Source organism: Sapajus apella, unplaced genomic scaffold, assembly GCF_009761245.1.
Source record: "Sapajus apella isolate SASKATOON/1434 unplaced genomic scaffold, GSC_monkey_1.0 scaffold7, whole genome shotgun sequence".
Classification (NCBI taxonomy): domain Eukaryota; kingdom Metazoa; phylum Chordata; class Mammalia; order Primates; family Cebidae; genus Sapajus; species Sapajus apella.
Window position 1 is genome coordinate 21905885 of NW_022436947.1, and position 24908 is coordinate 21930792.

Genomic DNA, 24908 nt, shown 5'->3' on the forward strand with positions numbered 1-24908 from the left:
TACAATCATGTCGTCTGCAAATAGACACAATTTGACTTCCTCCTTTCTTATTGGAATGCCCTTTATTTCTTTTTCTTGCCTGACTGCTCTGGCTAGAACTTCTAATACTATATTGAATAGCAGTGGTGAGAGAGGGCATCCTTGTCTGGTGCCACATTTCAAGGGGAATGCTTCCAGTTTTTGCCCATTCAGTATGATATTGGCTGTTGGTTTGTCGTAAATAGCTTTTATTATTTTGAGATACGTTCCATCAATGCCTAGCTTATTGAGGGTTTTTAGCATAAAGCGCTGCTGAATTTTGTCAAAGGCCTTCTCTGCATCAATTGAGATTATCATGTGGTTTTTATCTTTGGTTCTGTTTATGTGGTGAATTACGTTTATAGACTTGCATATGTTGAACCAGCCTTGCATCCCTGGGATGAAGCCTACATGATCATGGTGGATAAGTTTTTTGATGTGCTGTTGCAATCGGCTTGTCAGTATTTTATTGAAGAGTTTTGCATCTATGTTCATCATGGATATTGGCCTGAAGTTTTCTTTTCTTGTTGAGTCTCTGCCGGGTTTTGGAATCAGGATGATGTTGGTCTCATAAAATGATTTGGGAAGAATTCCCTCTTTTTGTATTGTTTGGAATAGTTTCAGACGGAATGGTACCAGCTCCTCTTTGTATGTCTGGTAGAATTCGGCTGTGAAACCATCTGGACCTGGGCTTTTTTTGGGTGGTAAGCTCTTAATTGCTGCCTCAACTTCAGACCTTGTTATGGGTCTGTTCAGGGTTTCAGCTTCTTCCTGGTTTAAGCTTGGGAGGAGGCAAGTGTCCAGGAATTTATCCATTTCTTCCAGGTTTATTAGTTTATGTGCATAGACTTGTTTGTAATAATCTCTGATGATGGTTTGAATTTCTGTGGAATCTGTGGTGATATCCCCTTTATCATTTTTTTTCCCATTTATTTATTTTATTGCATTTTAGGTTTTGGGGTACATGTGAAGAACATGCAAAATTGTTGCATAGGAACACACGTGGCAGTGTGACTTGCTGCCTTCCTCCCCATCACCTACATCTGGCATTTCTCCCCTTGCTATCTCTCCCCAGCTTCCCACCCCCCACCGTCCCTCCCCTATTTCCCCCCAACTGACCCCAGTGTGTAGTGCTCCCCTCTCTGTGTCCATGTGCTCTCATCGTTCAACACCCGCCTATGAGTGAGAACATGCGGTGTTTGATCTTCTGCTCCTCTGTCAGTTTGCTGAGAATGATGGTTTCCAGGTTCATCCATGTCCCCACAAAGGACCCAAACTCATCGTTTTTTATGGCTGCATAATATTCCATGGTGTATATGTGCCACATTTTCCCTATCCAGTCTATCGTCGATGGGCATTTGGGTTGGTTCCAGGTCTTTGCTATTGTAAACAGTGCTGCAATGAACATTCGTGTACATGTGTCCTTATAGTAGAACGATTTGTAATCCTTTGGATATATACCCAGTAATGGGATTGCTGGGTCAAATGGAATTTCTATTTCTAGGTCCTTGAGGAATCGCCACACTGTCTTCCACAATGGTTGAACCAATTTACACTCCCACCAACAGTGCAAAAGTGTTCCTATTTCTCCACATCCTCTCCAGCATCTGTTGTCTCCAGATTTTTTAATGATCGCCATTCTAACTGGCGTGAGATGGTATCTCAGTGTAGTTTTGATTTGCATTTCTCTGATGACCAGTGATGATGAGCATTTTTTCATATGTTTGTTGGTCTCTATTCTCTCTTTTCTTTTTTATTAATCTGGCTAGTGGTCTGTCTATTTTGTTGATCTTTTCAAAAAACCAACTCCTGGATTTATTGATTTTTTGAAGGTTTTTTTGTGTCTCTATCTCCTTCAGTTCTGCTCTGATCTTAGCTATTTCTTGTCTTCTGCTAGACTTTGAAGTCTTTTGACCTTGCTCCTCTAGCTCTTTCAGTTTTTCAACAGAAATACTGTAATTTTTGAGGGCTGCGATTTTAAGCAGTTATGAAGCAAGCCAAACATTATCAAAAACAAAACAAATGACAATGTTCTGATATTTCCTGAAACTGCACTATCACAAAAGTGTCTTGTAGAATGATTTAGAATTCAACTCTTTTGAACTTTAACCCTACCTTATTTTTCTTTACTTTTCATCTAAGGACCCTTAAACATACACAGTTTAGGAAAGAAAACTTGCTTTCAAATTTATGTAATTGACATTTTTATAACTCATGACTACTGTTAAACAATATACATACAGAGCGACCTAATTTATGTCAGTCTCTGTGCCACATATCTATCAAAACTTGAGTAATTGAATTTGAAATTATTTGTTTAGATGCAGGACTCACAATAAAAAACACAATTTTTAAAATTGTGATTTCGCCATCTGTATATTAACATATTGTGATGAACAACACTTCAATCTAAAATAAATTTTTATTTATATACCCTTATTCCTACGTAAAGTTTTACTTTAAACCCAGATCTAATTTTTAAAAATTAAAGTGATAAAGAATATGTAGAAATAGGTTTTATAAATTTATTGTTAAACAATACAAACCTTTTCAGAAAATATTAAAATAAGAAGAAAATTAATGATTTGTTAAATTAGTGACACAGTGATACAGACTACAATTAAGTCCCACTAAACAATTTCTGAATGAAATAAAAATAAGCCCAATAGTAGTTCAGAAGATACACTGTGACTAGGTGATTTTGCTTGGGGTGATTTGGGAAGAATAAATCTAACAGGACAAACAACTGCAGTTCTTGGAAAATATTAGATGAGGCATTTAAAAATTATACATCTCTATTTCTGTTTTGATATTGAGAACTATTCAAGAAACATACAGGTAGTTTTTTAAAATAATGATAATTATATTAGCAAAATAAGGTAGTGATCATCACTTCTCTCCAGTGGTTAAAATCGCTCCCCTCTATTTTGAATATTTCTAGTGTCAAAGATTCTCTCAATTAGAAATAACCCTATTCATAATGCTACTTAATTTCCTAGTAAATTTTTGGAGAAGGCTATAGGGAAGTAATTATTAACTTCCTTGGAATTTGAATTGTGTTCATGTTTCTTACCAAAAACAGAGTCTTCACATAGCTGTAAAAACTTATCTGGGGTCTAATCTTTGGAGAATTCCTTTCCGTATTTCCACTTACTTGTGAATGTAATAAACTTCAGTTTATAGGTATAGCTACATCTCTATGGTATAGTATTTACTTAATATGAGAGAAAAGCAGGGAGGCATGTAGGTGAAAGGGGTGTGAGAGCAGGCAATGAATGTAGGATAGATGGACATTGGAAACTGGGCTTATTTACCTCATTCACTAATGTCTTAGGCAATTTTCTGTTGTTTATAATAGAGTATGTAAAGCAGGGTAATTTATGAATAAAATAAGTTCTACTTTTATAGTTTTGGAGGCTGGAAAGGCCAAAGTTAAGGGGCACATTTAATGAGGGCCTTCCTGCTGGTAAGAACTCTGCAGAATTGAGAGGTGGCTCAGGGCATCATATGGAGAGGGGTACAAGTGTGCTAAATCAGGTATGTCTTTTTTCTCTGATAAGGCAACCAATGGCACTCCTATGATAACCCATTTCTCCATTATTTATTTTAAATTTTTTATTTTATTTTAAGGTCTGTGATGTCTGTGCAGAACACGTAGGCTTTTTACATAGATAAACATGTGCCATGGTGGTTTGCTTCATATTTCTCCATTATTTGTTAATTCATGAATAGATTAATTCATTTATAACCCAATTACCTCTTAAAAGCCCCATCTCTCAATATTACCACATTAGGGATTAAAATTCAACATGAGTTTTGAAGAAAACAAACTATAGTATTCCACCCCTGCTCCCCCAAAACATGTTCTTTTTACATACAAATACATTAATTCAATCCTCATTGCCCCAATGCCTCAATTAATTCCAGCACCGAATCAAAAGTCCAAAATTCACAGTCTCATCTTTGCAACTTTTCTCATTTTTAATTAGTGTAATTAAAGCAAGTTATCTATTTTCAGTATACAATGGTGGTACAGGCATAAAACTGATATTCCCATTTCAAAAGGGAGAATTAGGCAAAAAGAAACAAAATCTGGAAACCAGAAGGGCAGACATCAAATCTTATAGCTGGAAAATAATCTCTTTTGACTCCATGTACCACCTCCTGGAGAGAATGGACTGGAAATTTGGCTCCCAAGGGCTCAGTCAGCCCAATCTCTATTCCTTTACTGGGTACAACTCATATGGCTGCTCATATAGGTTGGAGTTTAGTGCCTGAATCTTTCCCAGGTAGGTGGTGCATGCTTCTGGTGACTCCACAGTTCTCGCGTTACAGTGGCGTGTCTTTTCCACAGTTCCTTTTGGTATTACCGTAGTTGGAACTCTGTGGAAGTCTTATTTTGTTGGTTCTATTGGACATTGCCCTGGTGGGCACTCTGTGACAGTTCCATTACCACAATACTTGGCTCTGTGGGGGCTCTTTCCAGTGGTATCACCCATGGAACTATTCTCTTACTGGGCCTCCAGGCCTTCAGTGACATTCTTTGAAATCTTGGTAGAGGCTACAGATCCTGCATATTAGCACCACCTGAATGCTGCCAAGATTATGGCTTGGACCCTTCTGAGTGATGGGTTGATCTATACCAAGCACTGCTTGAGCCATAACTGGGGTGGTCAAGAAGCACAACACTAGAATTTGGGGAGCAGAATCTAGAGGCAACCCTGGGCAGCAAACTTGTGGAGCTTATCTTGGGCCTCACCCTTAAATCATTCTTCCCTTGTAGGCCACTGGGTCTATAATGGGAGGGGCAGTCTAGAAGATTGCGAAAATGCTTTCTGGATCTTCCATTTTCCTGAGGAATAGCATCTGGCTCCCTTCTATTTATGTTAATCTGTTCATCTCTTTACCAAAATGTCATTGTGCTACGTCCTTGGTTTTCCTTCCTAAACGTACTTTTTCACTCTCATGGTCAGGCTGAGAGTTTTTCAAATCTTTCTGCTCTGCTTCCTTTTCGATTATAAACCATGCCTTTAAATTATTCCTTTGTTCTCAAATCTCAGTAAGCAGCCAAAAGTAAACATTTAGCTCCTTCCAATCTACAAAGAACTTAAACAAATTTATAAGAAAAAAACACCTCAAAAAGTGGGTAAAGGATATGGACAGATACTTTTCAAAAGAAAACATTTATACAGCCAACCAACATATGAAAAAAAGCTCAACATCACCGGTCATTAGAGAAGTGCAAATCAAAACCACATTGAGATACTATCTCACACCAGTTAGAATGGTGATCATTAAAAAATTAGAGACAACAGATGCTGGAGAGGATGTGAAGAAATAGAAACGCTTTTACACTGTTGGTGGGAGTGTAAATTAGTTCAACTATTGTGAAAGACAGTGTGGCAATTCCTCAAGGATCTAGAAATAGAAATACCATTTGACCCAGCAATCCCACTACTGGGTATATATCCAAAGAATTATAAATTGTTCTATTATAAAGACACATGCACACGTATGTTTCTTGCAGCACAGTTTACCATAGCAAAGACCTGGAACCAACCCAAATGCCCACCAATGACAGACTGGATAAGGAAAATGTGGCACATATACACCATGGAATACTATGGAGCCATTAGGATGAGCTCATGTCGTTTGCAGGGACAGGGATGAAGCTGGAAACTATCGTTCTCAGCAAACAGACACAAGAACAGAAAACCAAACACTGCATGTTCTACTCATAAATGGGTGTTGAATAGTGGGAACACACGGACACAGGGAGGTGAACATCTCACACAGGGGCCTGTAGGGAAGTGGGAAGGCTAGAGGAGGGATAGCAGGGGGTGGGGGGACTGGGGAGGGATAACATTAGGAGAAATGCCTAATGTAGATGATGGGAAAGTGTATGCAGCAAACCACCAAGGTATGTGTATACCTATGTAACAAACCTGCACATTCCGCACATGGAGCCCAGAACTTAAATTAAAAAAAAGAAAAGAAATTCCTCCTACCACATACCCTAGTTTATCATGCACAAGTTGGGCCTTCCACAAAGCCCTTGGTTATGGACACAGTTCAGCCAACTTAATTGCCAACTTATAACAAGGATAGCCTTTACTTTAGTTTGTAGAACATGTCATTAACTTTTTTCTCAGTTTATCTGAATTCTTGTCAGAATAACTTTCACTGTCTACAGTTTTATTAGTGTTCTGGTCATGACTACTTAACCAAGTTCTATGGAGTTCCAAGCATTACCAGTTATTGTCTTCTAAGACCTATTCAGAGTCTAGAATTTTTCTAGCCTGCTTTTATTTGCCCTACCTCCACCCATTATTCAGTCCTAAAACTGCTCTTACATTCTGAGGTATTTACTATTAGCAACATCCCACTCCTAGTACCATTTTTCTATCTTTATTGGTTTTCTGTTGCTTTAAATGGAATACCTGAAACTTTATAATTTATAAAGAAAATAAATATATTCTTTACAGTTCTGGAGGCTGGGAAGTTCAAGGTCAAGGGGGCACACCTGGTGAGGGCCTTCTTGCTGGTGACAACCCTGCAAAGTCCAGAGGTGGCACAGAGTATCACATGGTAAGAGAGATACACATGCTAGTCCAATTCTCTGTTTCTTCTCTTATAAAACCACTAATTTTACTCCATTGATAACCCATTGATCTATATATAAATTAATCAATTCATGAGGACAAAGCCCTCATGATCTATTCACCTCTTAAAGGCCCCCAACTTATTTCTACAAGAGTTTTGAAGGATAAACATTCAAACCATAGCATCAATATAACATAATTATCATATTTAGTAGACTGAAATACTCAAGTTGAAATTTGCATTTATATATAAGACTGACCACTGAGAGGTTGAGTAGTTCAAATGGACATTGAGTTTTAAACACTTCAATTAATAAAATATAGATATTTTATTAATTTTGGATGCACATGATATTTGATTGCTTTATTATAGCCAATCTTTCAAGAGCACCTGTGCATAGGTCTCATGAAGAAGACACTAAAGGGCTGGTGAACACTGACCCGGCAGGCCAATCATCTGAAAAACTATGTCAGGATCCATCAGGGCAGCAGGGGAGCATGTAGAACAGGGAGGAAGGAAGCTGGCACCAGACTGTCTGGGCTTAGATTTTCCCAGTAACCCCATGGCTTTGGAATTATTTTTATGATCATTTTACAGATGAAGAGAGGAGAGTTTTAAAAGGACATGCAATTTGATAAAGTCACACAGGTTGTGAGTTGTAGAGCCAGGATTCATCCACATGGAATCTGGCTCCAGAGTTTGTACTTGTAAGCACTATGCTGTAACCTCTCTCCAGTTAACTCTCAGAATAAACTAATGGTTTTCCTATATAAGATTTTTGTTTCCTCATGCATATTTCTGTTTTTCTTTGTGGATTTCTAGATCCAGGCAAGTCTTCTTACATATCAGCAAATGCAAAAAATTTTAAAAAGCTTAATAAATATAAGCATTTATATAGCTATATAACTATAAATTACATAAATATAAGCATTTATAGTTATATAAATGCTTACAGTTAGGTATTAATCTAAACTAATATTTTTGTAAACTAAATGAAATTTATATAATTTCACAAGCCATCGAAGTTCTAGCTACTCACATGCAGTGACTTGCATAATTGCCTGGCCAGATTTTCTCAGAGCCTTTTCATGGTGCTGAGGGAACTGTTAGCTTGACCTAAAAGTGTTCATTTGTTACCCAGTGATGACAATTACCTGTCTCCTCCTCTTTCATAGACTCTTAATCTCCAAATGGGAAGTGCTGCCAGCCAAATTTATAGATAGCCCTATTTAAGGCAAGGACATCAAATTCAGAGATTATGTGAAGCAATGAGTATGTCAGCAAACCAAGCCCACAGCATCAAAAGTACATAACACAGAACAGTGTCCAAACAGGCAGCAAAGTCAAGTGATGACTGCCAAGCAATGGTTGTTTGGTCAAAGGCAGTGGGCCAGGTTTTCAGGATCAGGTTAGAATTAAATGATTAACTCACAGGGTTGGAAGAGCTCGGTAGGACACCAAATAGAATCCCAGTGCCCTAGGGGGATCCCCACAGACTGAAGCAGCTGCTGCTTCTGCTATAAGCCTAGATGCCAGTAATTCAAATACTAAATTCACTTATATTTCCTCAGGTTTCTAACTGTAAGAAACACATGCTATGTTTTTACCCCACGTTTCATCAAAACATACTTGAACTAGATTGCTTCTTTTAATTCTAAAGTTTCATTGTTAATATGTTTCAGAATTTCTCAATATGATGCTCTCAGCAGCCTGCCTGTCTCACTCATGTGGAGTAGACTTGAAGCTAGTATATTGTGACCACCTTCTTCACAGGGTATTTCAGGTAATAACATTACGACCATCTGGAAGAGCAGGGTTGTCTCTGCTCTTCCTATTAATGCCCTCCTATTATTTCCCAAGTTCCACCTGTCTGAGAGTCTCTTATGTTGCTCTAGCCTGCTCTAAAAGCTCTAAAAACAAGATTGCATTCCTGGTCTATACTACAGTATAAACACAATATAAACAGTGGTTAGCAGTTTTCAAAGTAGTATCACCTTATTTTCACATTTCTGCTTTAAGTTCTGCTTTAAATTGCAGAGTGATTGTTATTGTCACTGTAGAGATGAGAAAAGGAAGCTCAAAAGATTAAAAGAGTTCCTCAAGGGCACACAGTTAATAGAAAAGCAATTCTGGACCCCAAGTCATTCATTTGCACCACCCAACTTTTCTTGTTGCTTTGTGTAGTTATAGAAGTTATATCTTGATTCTGCATCTCCTCTGGCACTTAATTCAGTAAGATACACATAATACGTAATCAACAATCTGTACAGTCTCTGAATTACCATTCCAAAAATGCTATCATACAAATGGAAAATTCATTTAAGGTCAACAAATATAAAAGTTAACTGTAAGTAATGTAAGTGACTTTGATTAGAGAAAAACCACAATGTTAGTCTCAGAGAAACAGACCAGTTTTCCTTTTCTTTTTAAAATTGAAAATGTAATACATCATTAATGTCCTGCACCTTAGTTGTCGGAAAAACCAAACAACCTGAAGAGAGTCTGTCTATATTCACTCATTCAGCTGGCATTTATCAAGAACCTACTTGGTAAAGCCACAACTAAAGCTGGTATATGACACATATTTGTATGATGTAGAAGATTCAAGGAAGAATAAGCTCCACTCCCCTCTCTTGAGGGGCATAAACTACCTTAAAATGTGAGCAAAAAATTGACAAAGAACTAGCACATGTTATATACCGAATGTGTACAAGGTCTGTTGTTGAATATTCAATAGGACTCTTTTTTAAGACAGGGTTTCACCATGTTGGCCAGGCTGATCTACAACACCTGACCTGGTGATCCACCCACCTCAGCCTCCCAAAGTGCTGGGATTATAGGCGTGAGCCACCACACTCAGCCAGGACTTTCTTAATAGTACAGATCAGAAATCTGAGCACAAAAATTATATCAAGCAACAAGCTCAGTTGCCTTGTGGGCAAGTCAAAATGGATTTAAATCAAAATATACTTAAGGCAAAACAAAATAATTTGATCAAGAACACCTTACTGGCCCCTTGTCCCAAGTTATTATTATTTTTTGAGATGGAGTGTCACTCTGTCACCCAAACTAGAGTGCAGTGGTGCAATGTCAGTTAACATCAACCTCCGCCTCCCAGGTTCAAGGGATTCTCCAGTCTCAGACTCCTCAGTAGTCGGTACTACAGCTGCCAACCACCATAACTGGCTAATTTTTGTATTTTTGGTAGAGATGGATTTTTGGCATGTTGGCCAGGCTGTTCTTGAATTCCTGACCTCAAGTGATCCACCTACCTCGGCCTTCAAAAGTGCTGGGATTACAGGCATGAGCCACTGTGACCAGCCCTATGTTTATTCCCTACACAATCAATCATAAAACCCCCAAATATTCTACTAATAAACTGGTAAGGATCACCACACCAAGAGAACAAGAAATAGTCCCCTAAATATGTACAAAGAAGAGATTATTTTAACAACTATATCATGCTTAATCAGAGAGAGCAAAACTGAATCTAATTCACTATATGAAATACTACATGACAAAGATCAAAGGAAAATACTCCTTACCCAATATCGCCTGTGTGTGCAGAATGGGGATTATTATGGCAGGGAATGTAGGAAAGACAATGGAGAGCAGTGCAAGAAGAGTTCTAAAGGGTGGGCACAGTGGCTTATGCCTGTAATCCCAGCACTTTGGGAGGCCGAGGTGGGTGGATCATGAGGTCAGGAGTTCGAGACCAACCTGGCCAACATGGTGAAGCCCAGCTCTACTAAAAATACAAAAATTAGCCAGGTGCAGTGGTGTGTGCCCATAGTCCCAGCTACCTAGGAGACTGAGGCAGATGAATTGCTTAAACCCAGGAGGCAGAGGTTGCAGTGAGCCCAGATTGTGCCACTGTACTCTAACTCTACCCTGGGCGACAGAGTGAGACTCCTCAAAAAAAAGAAAGAAAAAAAAGAGTTCTAAAGATCTTCACAGGGATAATTATGCTAGAGAACAAGGACAGGCAAGCAAGCAGCACCATCCCCAGAACTTCTATATCCCATTATCATAACATAGTACCCTTGTCCTGACAGGATCAATAGCTGTGTAGTTGCCATACAGAAACCACTACAAATATAGCCATACCTCATTAATCAGCAAGAATATCTGCACCTATTACTCATGCAGAGAATAATGATTTAGCAGCTGTGAATGTCAGAATAAGGTATGTATGAGAGTTAGAAGAAAGGGAAAATACTTGTATCATTTTGACAGAGACTCAAAGTTTTATGATTTATTCTATTCCCTCTAGGAATATATACAAATGATCTCTCCTGAAGAAAGTAAATAATTTCTGTTTTCCTTAAGCAATGCATAAGACTGTTAACATTTTTGTGGCATATATTTTGTTAATAAAATAACTACAAAGTAAATCACTTTGTTGCTATAGTTTCATTTAAAGGTTTTCTTTGGCTTCTAAATGTATAACAGTTCAATGGATATTTTTTAATATGCAACTTTTCTGTGATTAAATCTCCAGTGATCTTCCTTGTCTTATTGAGGATCCATGTTTTGAGGTACTGAACAAAGACAAGAGCCAGATTGCCTGAGTTCAAATTCTACTTCTGCCATTCAAAGCTGTGAGACTTTCCTTTATTTCACTGAATTTTTTTGTTCAACAAGAAGACGGCGTCTTTATGTTCGTTCATTCAGCAGGCATTTAACAAGAACCTACTTGCTATAAGCACAATTAAAGCCTGTATATGATACTTATTTCTTTTTTTTTTTTTTAATTTAACGTGGCACAGATACATCATGGAATACTATGCAGCCATAAAAAAGGATGAGTTCATGTCATTTGCAGGAACATGGGTGAAGCTGGAAACCATCATTCTCAGCAAACTGACACAAGAACAGAAAACTAAACACCACCTGTTCTCACTCACAGGCAGGTGTTGAACAATAAGAACACATTGACACAGGGAGGGGAATATCACACACTGGAGTATGTTGAGGGTAGGGAGGCTAGGTGAAGGATAGCAGGGGGTGGGGAGATTGGAGAGGGATAACATTAGGACAACTACCTAATGTAGGTGACAAGGGATGGATGCAGCAGACCACCATGGCATATGTATACCTATGTAAAAATCCTGCATGATCTGCACATGTACCCCAGAACTTAAAGTATAATAATATAAAGAAAGAATTTCATAGACATGCATTTATATGATGTAGAATATTCAATGAAGAACAAGTCCTCCCATCTCTTTGACTTTATCATTCCTCAGTTCCTTCACTTCAGTAAAGTTGTCCACTTTCTCTCTTCAGTAAATAAAACTCATCCCTGCCCCAATTCATGTGAGGTGAAGGAGCAGTGTTAAGATGGCATACTATAAGCACCTCATGTGCACAGCTCTCATGGAGAGGAAACAAAAGGACTAATGAACATTGACGCTGCAGGCTGATTACCTGAGAAACCATTTTGGGATTTATTAGGTCAGCAGGGGATCACACAGCACAGAGGGAAATGACAGAAAGGAGGAGGGACTCTTCCCTAACTCATTCTATGAATCTGGTATCATCTTGATAACAAAACTTGGTAGAGACACAATAAAAATAGAAAATTTCAGGCCAATATTCTTGATGAACATATATACAAAAATCCTCAACAAAATAGTAGCAAACCAAATCCAGATGCCGATCAAAAAGCTAATCCACCTCAATCAAGCAAGGTTTATATCTGCCATGTAATGTTGGTTCAACATACACAAATCAATAAATGTGATTCACCATATAAAGAGAACTAAAAATAAAAACTACGTGATCATCTCAATGGATACAGAAAATAATTTCTATAAAATTCAGTGTCCCTTCATGTTAAAAATCTCTCAATAAATTAGGCACTGAAGAAACATACTTCAAAATAGTAAGAGCCATCTGTGACAAGCCCACAGCCAACATCAAATGAATGGACAAAAGCTGGAAGCATTCCCCTGAAAACCAGAATAAGACAAGAATGCCCTCTCTTACCACTCCTATTCATCATAGTACCGGAAGCCCTAGCCAGAGCAATTAGGTATGAGAAAGAAATAAAAGACATTCAAATAGAAGAGTGGAAATCAAACTATCCCTCTTTGCAGATGATCTGGTTATGTACCTAGAAAACCACAGTCTCTTCCCAAAAGGTTCTTGATCTGATAAACAAATTCTTCAAAGTTATAGAATGGAAACTCAGTGCACCAGGAAAAGAAACTATCATAAGAGTGAACAGGCAATTTAAAGAATGGGAGAAAATTTGTGCAATCTATCCATCTGACAAAGGGCTAATAACCAGAATCTACAAAGAACTTAAACAAATTTCTAAGAAAAAAAATCAACCCCATCAAAAAGTGGGCAAAGGATATGAACAGACACATGTCAGAAGAAGACATTTATGCAGCCAAAAAACATATGAAAAAAAGCTCATAATCACTGATCATTAGAGAAATGCATATCAAAACCACATTGAGATCATCTCATGCCAGTTAGGAGGGCAATCATTAAAAAGTCAGGAAACAACACATGTTGGAGAGGATGTGAAAAAACAGGAATCATTTTACACTGTTGGTGGGAGTATAAATTAGTTCAACCATTGTGAAAGACAGTGTGATGATTCCTCAAGGATCTAGAACCAGAAATACCATTTGACCCAGCAATCCCATATCTGAGTATATACTCAAAGGATTATGAATAATTCTACTATAAAGACACATGTACGTGCATGTTTATTGAAGCACTATTCACAATAGCAAAGACTTGGAACCAACTCAAATATCCGTCAATGATAGATTCGATAATGAAAATGTGGCACATATACACCATGGAATACTATGCAGTCATTAAAAAGGATGATTTCATGTCTTTTGCAGGGACATATATGAAGCTGGAAACCATGATTCTCAGCAAACTAACACAAGAACAGAAAACCAAACACCACATGTTCTCACTCATAAGTGGGTGTTGAACAATGAGAACATATGGGCACAGGGAGGGGAACATCACATACCAGGACCCATTAGGGGTTGGAAGGCCAAGGAAGGGATAGCATTAGCAAAAATACCTACTGTAGATGACGAGTTGATGGGTATAGCAAATCGCCACGGCACATGTATGCCTATGTAACAACCTACATGTTCTGCACACATCTCTCAAGAACTTAAAGTGTAAAAAAAAAAATTTAAAATCAGTGCACAAAAATTAGTAACATTTCTATACAAAAACAATATCCAAGCTGAGAGTCTAATCAAGAGAGCAATCCCCTTCACAATAGCCACGAAAAGCAAATACCTAGGAATACAGCTGATCAAAAGACCTCTACAATGAGAATTACAAAAGAAATCAGAGGTGACCACATTTTTCATGACTGATTGTAGAAATTATTTGCCTTTTGATTGCCAATGACTCAAATGGCAAGATGGAACTTCCTTTGCCACTGGCTCTCAAATACAACAAATTCCAAACTACTCTGTTTAAAATAGTTACTTGAAATAAAGTTATATATCTTCTTGTCTAGAGGTAATGAGAGTTTTCTTTACAAATAAATCTGTAATATAGTTGTAATCATAGTTTAATTAAGTAGAAGCTAAATTTTATGGAAAACTGTTCTCACTTTACAGGATAATTCTTTCCTTCCTTCCTTTGTAATGTATTGCACCAGCAAGCACATTTATCTCTTCGTGGAATAAAGTGCATTTTTTTAGGTAAAGAAAATACATAGAGGAGAAAAATAGTATTTATTAAAAGACCTCATGTGAAATACTGTTTTACATTGGTGCAACAAAATCGCTTTGGATATATAATATAATCTATATGTACTACATATTATAATAATATATAATGTGCCATATATTTGGATTATATGTATGCATACATTTTAATCAGCCCTACATTTTAATGCACTAAGTTTTTAATAATTAAAACTAAAATTGTGTAAAGTGAAGAACACTTATTGCATCCTTAAATAGCTATAAATCATAAATCATATATATCTCTACCTGTACTATGTACATTACAAAATACCTATATATTTCAAATAATATCACAGCAGACTATGAAATTTTATCCCAACAAGCTATAAAACCTTAATTAAAAGACGTTGACAGACTATATGCTCTGTTAGCAAAGGAAACTGACAATTGCTTGATTAAAAGAAAACAAATATGATCTGAGATAATGTATTGAGTATAATTTATTTTTATCTTAAAGATCAGTATTTTCATAGAGCACAACAATGTAATTGCAATGCTGTAAATGCAATTTAAACAAAAGAGGCCATATAATCATTCATTGTATTTTTAAAACATTTTACATTTTTAAGAGTAATTTTAGCTTCACAGCAAATTTGAGAGGAAAGTACAAAGATACCCCATATAGTCCTTCCCTACGTATGCAAAGCTTCCTTATTATCAACATCCTCCACCAGACTGGTACATTTGTTATAATTTATGAACTTACAGTAATACATCATTATCATCCAAAGTCTATAATTTTTATGAGGGCTCACCCTTGGTGTTCTACTTTCTGCAAATTTGGACATGTTCTTAATAATGTTTATCCACCATTACAGAATTATAAAGAGTATTTTAATTTCCCTAAAGATTATCTATGCTTTATCTATTTATCCCTCCTTTTCCCCAACCCCTAGTAACCACTGATCCTTTCAGTATATCTATAGTTTTGCCTAGTCCATAATGTCATATATTTGGAATCATAAACTATGTAGCCTTTTTAGATTAACTTCTTTCACTATATACATATGGCTATATGCATTTAAGTTTCCTCCATGTCTTTTCATGACTTGATAGCTCATTTATTTTTAGCACTGAATAATATTCCATTGTTTAGATATAAAACAGCTCATTTATCCATTCACCTATCAAAGAACATCTTGGTTGCTTCCAAGTTTAGTAATTGTAAATAAAATTTTCATAAGCATCTGTGTGCAGCTTTTGTGTAAATATTCCCCTGCATCTAAAGTAGACAATGGAATCCATAGATAGTCCTGACCCATATATATACTATGCACAAGTTTTTCTTTCCATTTTTCACAATTTCAAGGATAGAAGACTCATTGTTACTATAGATCATTACGACGTAAACATGAAATTTTTTCCTTACTGTGTAGAATACTTTCACTTAAAAGACATTATAGCATATTTTTCCCCATATCTCAATTGTCAACATCACTATTCTTCAGTTTTGGGGACTTTATTAAGTAAAGTAAAGGTTTCTTGAACACAGGCACTGCAATGCCACAATAGTCAGCATAATAACACAAATGGCTATTAACAGGCAGGTAGCAGATATATTGTGGGTACACTGACAACAGGATGGTTCACCTCCCAGGCAGGATAAAGTGGGATGACATCACACTGCTCAGAAAGACTCACAATTTACAGCTTATAAATTATTTTTAAAATTTGCCAGTTAATATTTTCAGACTGAGATTTGGATGAACTGAACCACAGAAATTAACACTGCAAACAAGGGGAGACTGCTTTATCTTGGTTTAATTTGTATTATTTCTCTGATTATATATGATGTGGAGAATCTTTCATATACTTATGGCCAACCATACATCTTATTTTGTTCAGCGTCTGTTAAGGTCTTTGACTCACTTTTTAATCAGATTATTTTCTTATTGTTGGGCTTTATATGTTCTTTGCATGTTTTGGATAATAGTCCAAATATTTTCTTTGCAAATATTTTCTCCCAGTCTTTGGGTTATGTTTTATTATATTGACAATGTCTTCTACAGAGTGAAATCTTTTTATTTTAACAGAGTCCAGCTTATCTATTTTTTTATTTTAAGGAGTGCGCTTTTATGTTGGAGCTAAAAAGTCATGAGTAAACCACAGGTCATCTAGATTTTCTCACATGTTATTTTCTAGTGGGTTTTTGTTTTGAATTTTACATTTATGTCTGTGATTTATTCCAAATTAATCTCTGTGAAAGTTTAAAATTTGTGTCTCGATTGAGTTTTTGTGTATGTGCATGTGGATGGATGCCTAATTGTTCCAGCTCCATTTGTTGAAAAGACTATCTTTGTGCCATTGTATGCCTTTGCATAGTCAAGATAAATTAAGTATATTTATGTGGCTCTTCTTTAGGGCTCTGTATTCTGTTATATTGATCTACTTGTCTGTTCTTTTGCCAGTATCCCTCTATCTTGATTACCTAACATTTTTGCAAATCTTGAAGTTACGTAGCATTAATCCTCCAACTTCGTTCTACTCCTTTAATATTGTTTGGCTATCCTTGGTCTCTTGTCTCTTCAAGTAAACTGAAGAATGAATTTGTTGATATCAATGAAGTAACTGGCTGGGATTCTGATTGGGATTGCATTATATCTATGGATAAGTTAAGAAGGGCTTACATCTTCACAATATTAAATCTTCCTCTTCATAAATAAGAATTATCTATTCAGTTATTTATTTCATTAGAGTTTTTGTATATTTTGTCAGATTTATACCTAAATATTTAATCTGTGTGGTTATAATGTAAATGGTATTGTATTTTAAATTTCAATTTTTACTTGTTCATTGCTGGCATATAAGAAAGTAATTTGCTTTTGTATATTAACATCATATCATTAAACTGCTATAATCTTTTAGGCTTGTTTTATCTTTCAAATCTTTAATGTAAAAATACAGACTAGCATTTACTTTTATAAACTACACTATAAAAAGACATTTCCAGCTGCCCAACAGACATTTATTTTCAAGCAAATATATTTCTTTACTTTAAATAATTTTTCTTAAAACAAGAAAGAAATTAAATATCCCTTGTTTTGATATAAAGGGCATCAAATTACAGGTGACATAAAATGATAAATAAATAAAAGAGTTCATATTTTAGAGATTTAAGAGAATGAATAAGGAAAGTATATAAACATGTAACCACAAAATGTTCTTCTCAATATTCTTTGCAACAATAAAAAATGGAATGCAATTTAATGGTCAACTCTAGAAGACTGATAAAACAAATTATTTCAATACCTGCAAGGAGTTAAAATATGCTAATAAATATTTACAAAGGTAAATCTATTCACATTTTATTTAAAATATACTTCATCACTTTGAAATGTGTTGAAAGTGATGTTTAAAATATAGTGATTCTAAGGCTTGACCCAAGAAGCAACCAAAGTTGGCACCACATTCATGAAGCAAGGCTTAGGCAAATGACTCTGTTATATATATCTAGCAATATGTGAAATTCTTTCAGAGAAATTATATCAAATTATATCAAACAAGGGATATTTAATTTCTTTCTTGTTTTAAGAAAAATTATTTAAAGTAAAGAAATATATTTGCTTGAAAATAAATGTCTGTTGGGCAGCTGGAAATGTCTTTCAAAAAATTTTTCAAAAAATTAATGATTAACTCTTAATATGTCATATTTTTCTTCTCCATGGGAGAGAGAAATTACAACATATGCTTCTAATTTATTTAATCTTTGTTTATTGAAAGCATACCTCTACCTTTTCTGAAGGTTATTTTCATAAGCAGATTTTGTGAAAGCACCTTATAAGAGATTGTCACCCAATGATTCATTATACTATTCCACCAGAAAAACTGAATCACTTAATCTGTGTTTTCTCCTGTCTGACCATGAACCAGAGATAATCACTATTTTTTTGCAAATGAGGTTCAGTTCTAAACTGGGAATAGTATTCCCAAAGGCAGAGAAACTTTGAGAGTGCAACATTCACCATTCTGGCTGTGAATGTCACCCTCTATAAGCAAATCTGACAAATAAACCTGGTCTCCAAGCTATCTACTTTCCTGACCATCTGTTTGTATGGCATAGTGCCCTCACTCAAAGGGCACTGCCAATTTTGTTTTGAAAAATAAAATACGGTCAAGATAAGGTGACTAAAATTGCCTCTGTAGAAGCAGGATCTTCATTGCAAAGATATTCATACTTGGTTTTCATTTTGGTTCTGTTTTATCTTTACACTTGCATCTCCTTTACTAGAGGAGAGGATATGCTAACTGAACACTCAGATAACACAGGGAAAGAAAAGACTCAGAACAAAATAAACTATAACTTTCTCAATAAAACTGGAAATGTGTAAAATTACATGCATCAGCATATCAATGTTATGGTCATTCTCAACAGCATCATCCACATTTACCAACTCACAGTTTATTTAAAAAAATAAACCTTATACCCAAAGGATTATAAATCATTCTAATATAAAGACACATGCACATGTATGCACATTGCAGCACTGTTTACAATAGCAAAGACCTAGAACCAACCCAAATGCCCATGAATAATAGACTGGACAGGGAAAATGTGGCACATATACACCATGGAATACTATGCAGCCATAAAAAACAATGAGTTCGTATCCTTTGTAGGGACATGGATGAATCTGGAAACCATGGTTCTAAGCAAAGTGACATAAGAACAGAACCAAACACTATGTTCTCATTCATAAGCAGGTGATGAACAATGAGAACACATGGACAAGGGAGAGGAACATCACACACTGGGGTCTGTTGAGAGGTGGGGACTGGGGAGGTTGGGGAGGGATAACACTGGGAGAAATGCCTGATGTAGGTGATGGGGGGATGGAGACAGCTAACCACCATGGCATGTGTGTACCTATGCAGCAATCCTGGAAGATTTGCACATGTACCCCAGAACTTAAAGTACAAAAAATAAAATAAATAAGAGTGAGATTAAGAGAGCCCAAGCTTTGCTTCACAAAACACTTTGAAGTTAGGGATTAGGCAATTGAAGAACACATTGGTAGTGTGCCTATAAGATAACGGAATCAACCAGCAGGGACTTCATTCAAATGAAATCCCTTGAAAGACATCACCATATGATCTAACATTAACAGAGAAATAAAAGTGATTTCAACCAAAGACATTTTATAATATGGTTTTTACTTCATGTTTTTTTTTTCCCAAGAAGCTCAAGTACCTGGTTAATAAGCAGTAAGACTACAAACCTTAGTAAATCATTAAATTTAATGGAGTTTGGTTTGTTTCTTTACTCTTTCAGTATATCTGTTTGTCTTATTCCAAAAATACAATCACAATAAAATCAAATACATGCTTTCCATAGGTTTACTGTTTCTCCTTATACTATGCTTAAGAATACTGGCATTTCACATTTTCATTAATGAGAAACAGGACAAATAAGTTCTCACTAATCATTTTTCTCAGAGGCATGGGAGGCTGTAGGCTAACTATAGGCCGATCTTTACAGCTCTGTCATTCATATGCTACCTATAATAAAATGCATAATGGCTTTTCCTCCAGAATGTACAATAACACATGGACACGGGGATGGAAAAAACACACATGCAGTCCTGTCAGTGGTTGTAGGGTTAGGGGAGGGAGAGCATCAGGAGAAACAGCTAATGCATGTGGGGCTTAAAACTAGCTGATGGGTTGATAGGTACAGCAAAACATCATGGCACACGTATACCTATGTGACAAACCTGCAAGTTCTGCACAGGTATCCTGGAAGTAAAAACATAAAAATTAATTTTAAAAAATAGCCATCCTAAAACAAACAATCTATATTGTAAATAGGAGAAAATCTCGTGTTAAATGTTACTTTCTTCTTAATGTATACTTTTTGATATAGGCTCCTTCAAGGTATATATATCTTGTGTTATATCTCATTCAGAGATACTCTGAGATAGGATTTTACCATTTATTATTTTCACTTAATACAACTATATAACATATAATCAAATATGTAATATACTTAAATGAAGTCATATGTGGAGATCATATAACAACTATTTCTAAATCTTAACTTTTTTATCAACATTGTATTTGAAACTGGCAAATGCCAAAATAACAATTTTTCAGTCTGTACCACTTAACTTATCCATTTATCCATCCATCTATCCATGCATCCATCAATCCACCACTTTACATTTCTTTAAACCCTACTGCCATGGACCATGAAGTACATCCTGATAGTAAGCAGACCTTATTAAATGCTGATGAGAATGATGCAGTGAAAGGCTGCTGACCCGAGAGAGTTTAGGAAGATCAAAAAAAGTAAGTAGGCCAGGTGCAGTAGCTCACGCCTGTAATCCCATCATTTTGGGAAGTCAAGCTGGGCAGATTACCTAAGGTCAGGAGTTCAAGATCACCCTGGCCAACATGGTGAACCCTCATCTCTACTAAAAGTACAAAAAAATTAGTCAGGCATGGTAGTGCATGCCAATAATCCCACCTACACAGGAGGCTAAGGCAGAAAAATGCTCAAACTCAGGAGGCAGAGATTGCACTGAGCAAAGATTGTGCCACTGCACTCCAGCCTGGGTGACAGAGTGAGTCTCCATCTCAAGAAAAAAAAGTGTGGTTTTTTTCCACTTCTGTGAAGAAGATCACTGGTACCTTCATGGGGATAGCGTTTAATCTATAAATTACTTTTGGCAGTATGGCCATTTTCACAATATTGATTTTTTTCTAACCATGAGCATGGTATGTTTTTCCATGTTTGTGTCCTCTCTTATTTCTTTGAGCAGTAGTTTGTAGTTCTCCTTGAAGAGATCCTTTACATCGTTTGTTAGTTGTATTCCTAGGTATTTTATTCTCTTCGTAGCAATTGTGAATGGGAGTTCACTCTTGATTTGGCTATTAGTCTGTTGCTTGTGTATAGGAATGCTTGTGATTTCTGCACATTGATTTTGTATCCTGAGACTGCTGAAGTTGGTTATCAGTTTCAGATTTTGGGCTGAAACTATGGGGTCTTCTAAACATACAATCATGTCATCTGCAAATAGAGACAATATGACTTCCTCTTTTCCTAACTGAATATATTTTATTTCTTTTTCTTGCCTGATTGCTCTGGCTACAACTTCCAATACTATATTGAATAGGAGTGGTGTGAGAGGGCATCCTTGTCTAGTGCCAGGCTTCAAAGGAAATGCTGGTTGTTTTTGCCCATTCAGTATGATATTGGCTGTGGGTTTGTCATAAATAGCTTTTATTATTTTGAGATATGGTCCATTAATACCTAGTTTATTGAGAATTTTGCAACCATAAAAATGATGACTTTGTGTCCTTTGTAGGGACATGGATGAATCTGGAAACCATCATTCTCAGCAAACTGACACAAGAACAGAAAATCAAACACTGCATGTTCTGTTTGAGTGAGAGCTCATAGGCGGGTGTTGAACAATGAGAACACATGGACACAGGGAGGGAAGCATCATATACTGGGGTCTGTGGTGAGGGTAGGGGAGGAACAGCAGGGGGTGGAGACGTTAGGGAGGGATAACACAGGGAGAAATGCCAGATATAGGTGACAGGGGATGGAGGCAGCAAACCGCCTTACCATCTATGTACCTATGCAACAATCCTGCATGATCTGCACATCTACCTCAGAACCTAAAGTACAATAAAAAAAAAGTAACTAGATCCCTGAGAAGGTTAATATGGATGTTCCCCAGAACAGAAGGGTAGGAATTAAGAAACAATTTCTTCATGGTTAAAAGAGAAAGAGAAGCGAAGATGGCACAAAGAATTGTTGGATTACAGATCTGACTCCACAAAGTTAGGGAAGCAGTTCTCTAATACATTCTATTTGCTCAATGAAGAATGATTGAAGGCCATCAACTAAAATCCACATAGGAAAAGAGATGAGTGGAAAATTGGAATCAAAGGGTGAAAAAGTGTTGTGAAGTATGGCAGAGTAAATCTACTACAGGCAAACAAAAGGGATCTCAGGATAGTATTGAGGACACATTTGGGTTATTATCAGAATAAAGTCAGGTCCACCCATCTTTCTGGTCCTGGTGGATTTCTGATTATGTGTTTCTTATTGTGTGTTTTTCTGTAGCAACAATTAGCTACTGAGCAGGTGGTTAAACCAAGCTTAGGTTTTGTCAAGTAAATGCGACAGAATTGAGAGTATTTGTAGAAGAGTTACAATAATTATCAATAAGGAATCTAGGCTAGATAGGAAAGGAATACAATAAAGGCAACAAAGGAGTTAGTCCGATGAACTTTGTGCAACATTTTCAATGCCTGTAAAACTTAGTAGATATTGAATAGTAATGTAAAATGCATCCTTTTACAGTTGTTTCAGCATTAAGTTCAGTATTGGTTTTTGTCTACATTAATGAGCAAAATGGGCATACTCAAAGGCAAAAATATCAATTGCCTGTCCATACTCTGGGGGCTTTAGGGCACTATAGATAGCTATATGAACACATGTATGTATGTATGCATGTATATACATGTGTAGTATTTATTTTACATAATCTGTATGCCTCAGCAAACATGTCAGAATGCTATTCAAAAAAACCCACAGTTGTTCATAATGCAATATTCATGGAATTATATTTTTTGCCATTTAGTTATTTTTATTATTTTAATTGACACATAATTGTGCATATTCACAGGTTACAGTGTAATATTTTCATTGTGTAATGATCAAATGAAGGTATTCAGCATATCAAACATTTACCATTTCTTTGTAGTGGAAACATACACAATCCTCTCTTATAGCTATTTTGCGATATACAATATCTTGTCAATTACTATAGTCACCCTCGTGTGCATTAGGACATCAGAATTTATTTTTCTTTTCTAACTAAAACTTGTACCTGTTAATCATCCTCTCCACCTTCACCTCTCAAAACTCCCTCCCATTCTCTAGTAATCACTGTTTTATTGACCACTGCTATGAGATCAACATTTTGGATTCCATATATAAGTGAGAATATATGGTATTTGACTTTCTGTGGCTTCCTTATTTTACTTAATGTACTTAATACAATGTTTTCCAAATTTTTCCCTGCTGTTGGCAATTACAGGAAGTTTTTTGTTTTATGGATGAATAGTATTCTATTGTGAATACATAGCAATTTTCTATAACCATTTATCTGTTGTTAAAGATAAAACTCCATTCATCTGTTTTTGAAGATTAATTACTTAGGCTGATATCTTGGCTATTGTTATAGGGTTGCAAAAAACATAGAAGTGCCGATATCTCTTTGACATATGGATTTCATTTCCTTTAGCCATATACCAGTAATGAATTGCTCACGTAGAAGTTCTAGCTTCAATATTTGAGAAATCTTTGTTTCTTGTAAGGTCAGTCAAGTGGTTATGGATTCCTTAAGCTTTTTCTTGCTTGAAAGACTTTATTTCTCCTCCATGTCTGAATAATGACTATGGGCTGGATATGATATTCTTGGTGAACAGGTTTTTGTTGTTGTTGCTTGCCTATTTTCCTTTCAGCACTTTGAATGTATGTTTATATTCTCTTTTCTAGTCTGCAAATTTCTGCTGAGAAATCTGCTGCTAGTCCAGTGGGGATTCTCTTACTGGCATTAGCATTCTATTTTGCTTCTTTAGCATTCTGTTTTTGACTTCTGGCAATTTGATTATAATTTGCCTCTGATAAGACCTTTTTGGATTGAATATATTTGGAGATCTTTGAGCTAATGGGATTTATATGTCTACATCTCTCTTAAGACTTGTGGAGGTTTCAGCCATTATTTTAAAAATACATTCCCTGTACCTTTCTCCATCTGTTCTCCTTCTCAAATATTAAAAATGGAAATGTTGTTTGCTTATTGATGTCCGATAAGTCAAATAGGCTTTCTTTATTCTTTGTTATTCTTTTTCACCCCTCTGGCTATGTCATTTCAAAAGATCTGTCTTCAAATTCAAACATTATTTCCTCTGATTAATCTAGTCTGCTCTTGAAGCTCTCAAAGTATTTTTATTTCATTTATTGAATTATTCATTTCCAAGATTTCTATTTGCTTTTCTTATGAAATAATATCTATCTCTTTGCTGAATTTTTCATTCAGGTCCTAAGTTGTTTCTCTGATTTTTTTATTTACTTGTGCTCTATTCTATACACCTGAGATTTCCCAAGATTATTATTTTGAATTCTTTGTAGATATTTTATAGGTTTCCTTTCTTCATGATCTTTTGAGTAATTACAATATTGTGTTTCTTTGGAAGTATTTTTTGTCATTTTATTATTTTTTGAGTGTTTCTACATTAACATATGCACAAGTGGTCAGGCAGTCATCTCTTTCAATTTTATGGAACAGCTTCTGTAAGAAAATGTTTTCCTGATATTGCGTTCTAGAGTGCCAGTTGAGCAGGATATATTGACTTTGGTTCTATGTGAATGTATTATTGTAGTCTCTGTGTAGTTTCTTTAGCTATAGTCCATAGGGGTCATGGCTATGAATGTGTCAGTGGTATAAGCTATAGGAGCATCTGGTGGCAGTGTTGCAGCCTCATTGGGGGCAGTGTACTGGGCTAGTTCTCAGGCCAGAG